Raw genomic sequence first — 7,585 nt, forward strand, 5'->3', positions numbered from 1 at the left:
ATTTGGTTGCTACCTCCTTATATGAAAGGCCAGGAACCTGGATTGCAGATAGGGACAATAACTCTAGGTCCTACAGTTACTTAGTGACAGTACTGGGAATTGAATCCAGGGCTCCCCTCGTCTCTGCTTTTTACTTTTTCCCCTATGTTTAAAAAAGTTGATTCTCACCTTTGTATAATCTTTTTTTTTTTTTTTTTTTTTTTGAGATGGAGTTTCGCTCTTGTTGCCCAGGCTGGAGTGCAGTGGCACAACCTTGGCTCACTGCAACCTCCATCTCCTGGGTTCAAGTGATTCTCCTGCCTCAGCCTCCCAAATAGCTAGGACTGCAGGTGCGTGCCACCATACCAAGCTAATTTTTGTATTTTTAGTAGAGACGGGGTTTCACCATTTTGGCCAGGCTGGTCTTGATCTCCTGACCTCAGGTGATACACCCACCTTGGCCTCCCAAAGTGCTGGCATTACAGGCGTGAGTCACCATGCCTGGCCACCTTTGTATAATCTTTAAAGCATCTTTTCCATAAAATGTCCCCCACCATTCAAATAACAGCTGAGTCCTGCTAAGTCTCCTTTGATCATAGCTCTATAAGCCACTCCTTCCTCATTTGGTCCTCTGCAGGTTTTGTAAGCCACATGTACAGCGTTCGTGTTTCATGCAGAGTTCTGGGAAAGAGTAGGTGGTTCCCAGAAACAATGTGAGTCCATGAGTCTTTCTAAGAAGAATGCCACAATGTATAGACCTTGTGCTAAGCACTGATTTATAAATAATCCAGATAGGAGTAAGAAAATAAAATGAAGTCTCCTTGAGGTGAATTTTCCTTCAGTTGCTAGTAGTAGAAAGTTATCATGGGCTGAAAATATATCTCCCCCACCATTTATGTTGAGGTCGTAATTTCTAGCACCTCAGAATGTTACTTTATTTGGAGATAGTCTTTGATACGTTTGGCTCTGTGTCCCCACCCAAATCTCATCTCAAATTGTAATTCTCACGTGTTGAGGGAGGGAGGTGATTGGATCATGGGGGTGGTTTCCCCCATGCTGTTCTCGGGATAGTGAGTTTGTTCTCATGAGATTTGATGGTTTTTATAAGTGTTCGGAAGTTCCTCCTTCATTCTTCTCTCTCCTGCCACCATGTGAAGAAGGTGTTTGCTTCCCCTTTGCCTTCGCCAGGATTGTGTTTCCTGAAGCCTCCCCAGCCATGTTGGAACTGTGAGTCAATTAAACCTCTTTCCTTGATAAATTACCCAGTCTCGGGTATTTCATTACAGCAGTGTGAAAACAGATGAACACCGCTTTGACAGAGGTGATGATGTTAAAGGAAGTTATTAGGGTGCCCTAATCAATATGACCATCTTATAAGGACCAAGTGGCCTTATAAGAAGAGAAAATTTGGACGCAGATATGTGAAGAGGAAGATGGCATGAAGACCAAGGAGAAGATGGCCATTTACAAGTCTTTCTCCAGGAGAGAGGCCTGGAACAGGTCCTTTTCTCACAGCCCTCAAAAGGAACCAACCACGCTCACACCTTGATATCAGATTTCTGGCTTCCAGAACTGTAAGAAAATAAATTTGTTTAAGCCACTCAGTCTGTGGTACTTGGTTATAGAAGTCCTAGTAAACTAGTACAAAACCCCAGATTGAAATTCAATTCTGTGTGACTATAAAATATATATTATTTTTATTATACCATGATAAGGGGTGGGAAAAAAAAACTAGGTCCCGGCTGTTGTTACTGAGAATGAAAATGCAGAGAAAAGAGAAGTTTTAAGAAAATGCTGTATTTATATAGGATTGACTTAAAGGAGAAACTTTCTTTCTCCTAGTGCTAGTACTAATACTAATTTACATTCGTTGAGTACTAGCTACACACCATAAACTGTACTTAAGTATTTTACAAATATTCAGTAATTACTTTCAACAACGCTGTGAATAATTCCCTTTTAAAGGGAAAAGTACTGTCTTTATTTTACTGATGAAGAAACTGAAGCTCAGGGAGAAGTAATTTGTCCAAGTTAAGGGCAAGATCCAATGTGGGGCTTAATATCTGTCAGTCTCTGACATTAGACCCTATGTTCTCAATCATTACTCCACTCTGGCTTTATTTCAACACAGTGCTTGGAGTTTACATTTGCTTGTCTTTCCAGTCCAACCATCAGCTTCGTAAGAGTTGAACGGTTTTGATGGTATTTGATGATCTGCTAATGGGTGCTGTAACATACCTCCTTGTGGTAAATTCTGCCATCTTGAAACAGAATGGCACCTAACATAGGTTTTTCCAATGATTGTTGTTCCTGCAGTTTTTCTAGAACTTGAGTTATAGAGGGGACCTGTTGGTAGAAGAATTACAAGGATTGAAATCTTCAAGTCACAGAACCAATAATTAGGAAGGAGGAAAGACATAAGAAAAAAGGGAAATTCGTTCAGCTAACAAAGCCAGTTTAATCAAGTGTAGAATTTAAATTCCTAGCCCCTGCTTAGACTATCCAGTATTCAAATTTGAAAGAATTTGTTTTTGGAAGCCTTTATAAAACTCTTCACTGTTACAATGTATGCCATCTGGGACTTAGCATTTATAAAATGTGCAGTTAAGAGATGCCAAGAGACTCCTCATGCAAACCAGATGGTACAATAACAGCTCTGTCTTTAGTTTTCTGCCAGAAAAATAGGCCTTTGAATGACTTGAAACTTATATGAATAAATTAAGCTCAACCAATGCTTCAGGGACATTACAATTTCAATAGGCAACTTATCCGCCTAAATATTTTAATAAATGTTTTCATTTAGAAAAGAAGAAACAAAAAGGCAGACAATGGTTCTTTCTGATTGTTAAAGAATACAGACATGATGCAATGCTTTTAAGGAAAACATCAGTGACTTTCAATGCGGGAAAGAAACTTTCTCCTTATTTTGATGGTGTTATATGTGTTTATTTATTTATTTTTTGAAACAGAGTTTCACTCTTGTCGCCAGGCTGGAGTGCAATGGCACGATCTTGGCTCACTGCAACCTCTGTCTCCCAGGTTCAAGCGATTCTCCTGCCTCAGCCTCCTGAGTAGCTGGGATTAGAGGCACCTGCCACCATGCCCAGCTAATTTTTGTATTTTTAGTAGACACAGGGTTTCACCATGTTGGCCAGGCTAGCTGATGTATGTGTTTAAGTTAGAAGTGAAGTTGTTGAAATTTCTTCCTAATAGGAGAAATCTAGATCAAATAGGTTGAACGGTTATATCATTGTGCTAAAGAGAAAAGAATACACATGTAAGTGACATTTTCTGGATAATATATTTGAACACGTCTTTACCTTAACAGATAGTCTCTCATAAACCCAAGGGCAGCACATACAGAAGTGTGTTACTGATGGCTTCTTTTGTCCTTGCATGGTTCCTGTAAATTTTCTGTGGAACAACAGGACTTTTGTAATACCCTCTAATTTCCCTTACTTTGTTACTGTTTTTATTTTCATTAAAATTCATAATAAGATCCTCATTAGATGAAGTAATCTTGTTAAAAGCAGTATTCTACTCTGATCTTTTCCCTTCTTATGTAAAAAAAAAATGTGCTTCCCCACCATACAAGTGAATTTCTTCTCTAATTAGACATGAATAGCTTTAGGGATCAAACACAGGCTGCTTTTGAAAACCAGATCTCTTAGGACACAGGGGCAATCTCATTAGTAAAAATATGTGTTTCTGGGTTGTACAAGCCATTGAATTTCTTCCCCAATTAGCAGCAAATGGTTTTTCAGAACAATGAGGAAGAAGTTTGGTTTGTACTTTGCAAGTGTTGTTTTTTTTCGTGGAGGTATACTGGAAGTATCAACTACCATCATCTCTGTCCCTTCTTTTCCTCTCCCTGAGCAAAGGGACATACACGACTCTGTTTTATAGATAGTCAGAGTCCCAGGTAAATTCTTCATCCAGATGCTGCTTCCTCTGGGCCAGGATCGGACTCCGTGGTAGAAGGAACACCTATTTAGACCACCTAGTTGTCAGCTACTGTCAGCTATTATGATGTTAGGGGAGACTGCAAAATCATAAACACAATGAGAAGCTGACAATGTCTTTGCTCTGGAGAGAGGAGAGGACCCATTCGTGGGAGAATCTCTCCAAGTGCTGCCCCTAGAAGCGGATTAACCATGTTTTCTCTGGGTCTTTGGCAGAAAAGAAGTAGTGTCTGTGGAGACGGGCTTCTTATTAAATAACCAAATGCTTGGAGTTCTAGATAATAGGTTGAGTTTCTAGAGTTTCAGCCAGTGCAAGAGGAAATAAAACCTGCCTGTCTAAACCTGTGTCAGTCACAGTCAAGGGAACACAGAGGCCATGGGCAGGACATTTCTCTAAGTTGAGATAGACTAGCAGTGCAGGAGTATGGGGAGATATGAGGAGCACGGCGAGGCTCCAACAGGAAGGTTGATTAGAGCCTTGACTTGGGGTCACTGCCAATCAAGTCTGAGCCTCAAAGTCTCTCCAGTGTGTGTCTGGCAAATACTCTTCTCCGGCCTTCCAAGAGCCCATCTGTACACTGCTGGAACATGCTCAAATACTAATTTCCACAAGATCAGTACAGTCAAAAAAATCCACAACTGCCCCCACAATTACCATGACTCCTCACAAGGAATTAATGTCTACATTATATGCAAATTCGTGTTAGCTCTTTTTATTAATTTCTGCCCTTACCATCTCCCACCAATTTTGTTTCATTTGGGCTTTGAGGAATTCAAAAATGATTACTGGGCTAAAACTTTCTCTGTTCCCTAAGCCACAATCACACTACTTCTTCTAGTTTGTAAAAACATACTTTATGGGTTGTAAGAAATTTTATTTCTTTCTTTTTACTACAGTAAAGTTAGTTGATGATGATGATATGATGATATGATCACTAGCAATATCCCCCAGTTTTATTCACAAGGATTTGGAGACTCAAATAGATGGAGTAACTTTCCCTGAATTATATGAACTCTAGGTTTTCAACCCTCTTTCCCAACCTCACTTTGAAGGGGTGGGATAAGGAGGATCTTCAAGTTCAGAAGAATGTTTTAAGTCCTTATCTCTGCCCCCACCTCCCTGCCCCACCCCCGTCACCCCATTCTTCTCCCAGGGAAGAAATTTTCCCAAGGGTTTGCCAGAGGATGCCAGGATATTTTCCATTTAAGAAAAGTTTGGTTATTTCACCATTTCACAGGAGACTTTAAGTTCAAGTCCTAAGTACTACTGGAACTGAGAAATTCTCTTTTTTGTCTTCTATCTCCAATCCTTCTTCCTCATCTCGATAATTATCCTGTCTTCTTTACCCTTTGTCTCCATCCTGTGAAAATCAATCACGCAAATTGCATCATTCTCGTCATACCCAACTAAATCAGGGTTGAGAAGCCAGGTGGCAGCACTCTGAGTACAAAAAAAAAAAAAAAGTTTGCTCCAAGAATGTAATTCTCTGTAAAACTGACTGCTGGGACTGCCTGCTGTAACCTGGGAGCAGTTTTATTTACAGCTGCTGAGATAACTTGCTGCAACTCTAAGACGAATTTTGCCCACTAATCAGAGCTTGCCAGCTCTCCAAACCCTTACTAGTGCCAATGAACTTTCTTGAAGAGCAATGTGTAACATTTCTCTCTTTAATAAAACCTCTAAACTTCTCTTCTTCAGACATACTGAAGACCACCTGGTCTATCTATATATCCCAAATTGCAAGTCTTTTTCCAAATAAAACATTAAATTTAGAGATTCAGCTCTAGATTTTTATTTTGACTTTGACAGTCCTCATCCTCATTTTGTTTATGACCATCATACAGTCCACCATTCTTCTCTTCCTCTTCCTCCTCATCTTCTTCTGAGAGCAGACCCTTTGGATGGAGTCTTAGGATTCTACTACAAATAATACATCTTTGAGAAGTTCTCTATCAGGTTATATATATATATATATATTTTTTTTTTTTTTTCGAGACAGTCTTTACTGTCACCCAGGCTGGAGTGCAGTGGTATGTTCTCAGTTCACTGCACCCTCAGCCTCCCAGGTTCAATCGATTCTCCTGCCTCAGCCTCATGAGTAGCTGGGCTTACAGGTGTACACCACCATGCCCAGATAATTTTTGTATTTTAGTAGAGATGAGGTTTTGCCATGTTGGCCAAGTGGGTCTTGAACTCCTGACCTCAAGTGATCCACCCACCTTGGCCTCCCAAAGTGCTGGGATTACAGGCGTGAGCCACCACGCCTGACCTATTTTAAATGGCAAAATGCATTAATTAATGCAGTTGTATCTAAATTAAAGTGGCTCATATAAAAATTGAGGAACAACCTTACCGTTTTCTCAAAGTTTTCACAATCATGTTTGGATATGTCACTTTCCCTGGGCTAAAAACAATGTTTAATAAAAGCTAAATAATTCTGCCCTCCAGGCTGCTTCTACTGCTGTTCACCTAGAAGCCAGAAAAAGGAACAAACAGTGACCCTTGGCGCTCATTATTATTGTGAAGAAATTGCAGATAAAAGCTTGGTACTTTTTCTGAGTGAGTAAATAATTTATCTTGGAATAAAAACTTAGACAAAAAGAGATAAGATGAATACACAGTTACAGGCTTCAAAAATAGATATTTCTCACATCAATTTAGTGGACAATTATCCAAATATATGAAAGATTGTGCAACAGTATGGGAATATATTTATGATGGATTAAAGAGTGGAAAAGACGTAATGTAAAATTATATGTATTTGATGAAAACAATGTAAAAAATACGCCACAGAAGAACATATGCATAGTTGATGAGTTATGTAAGGATGCTGGTTTCTAATTTAGTTGCAGTGTCTTCAGAGAACATGGTTTGCATGAACCCTGTTATTTGTTATTTGTTGAGAACTGCACTGCTTCTATTCAGTGGTCAGGTTTTATAAATATTCTATGTGTGCTTAGAAAAAACATGCATTTACTATTGGGCACAGGGTCCCTTCTCCATGTGACTGTTAGATCAAGCTTGTTAATTGTGTTCAAATCTTTTTTTTTTTTTTTTTTTTTTTTGATATGGAGTCTCACTCTGTCACCAGTCTGGAGTGCAGTAGTGCTCTCTTGGTTCACTGCAACCTCCACCTCCTGGGTTCAAGCGATTCTTCTGCCTCAGCCACCCAAGTAGCTGGGACTAGAGGCATGTGCCACCATGCCCAGCTAATTTTTGTATTTTTAGTAGAGACAGGGTTTCACCATGTTGGCCAGGATAGTCTCGATCTCTTGATCTCGTGATCCACACCCCCTCAGCCTCCCAAAGTGCTGGGATTACAGGCGTGAGCCACCGGGCCCGGCCAAAATATTTTATAGCTATACCAATTTTTAGTCTGATATAGAACATTATGATGATGTCTGGAATCTCCCCTTATGATTGTGGTTTTGTTTTATTTCTGTTTAAATTTTGCTTTCCCTTTTTGCAGCTATGTTATTCAATTTATACAAGTTTAAAACGATCATGGTTTCTTGATTAGTTGTTCCTTTCATTATCATGTATTATCTCTCTTTATGCCTAGTACATTTTTTGGCTTAAGCTATATTTTTCCTTGCTACCAGTACAGGTGCTCTTCAACTTGCAAGGCAAAACCACCATAAGT

Source organism: Chlorocebus sabaeus, chromosome 5, assembly GCF_047675955.1.
Source record: "Chlorocebus sabaeus isolate Y175 chromosome 5, mChlSab1.0.hap1, whole genome shotgun sequence".
Classification (NCBI taxonomy): Eukaryota; Metazoa; Chordata; class Mammalia; order Primates; family Cercopithecidae; genus Chlorocebus; species Chlorocebus sabaeus.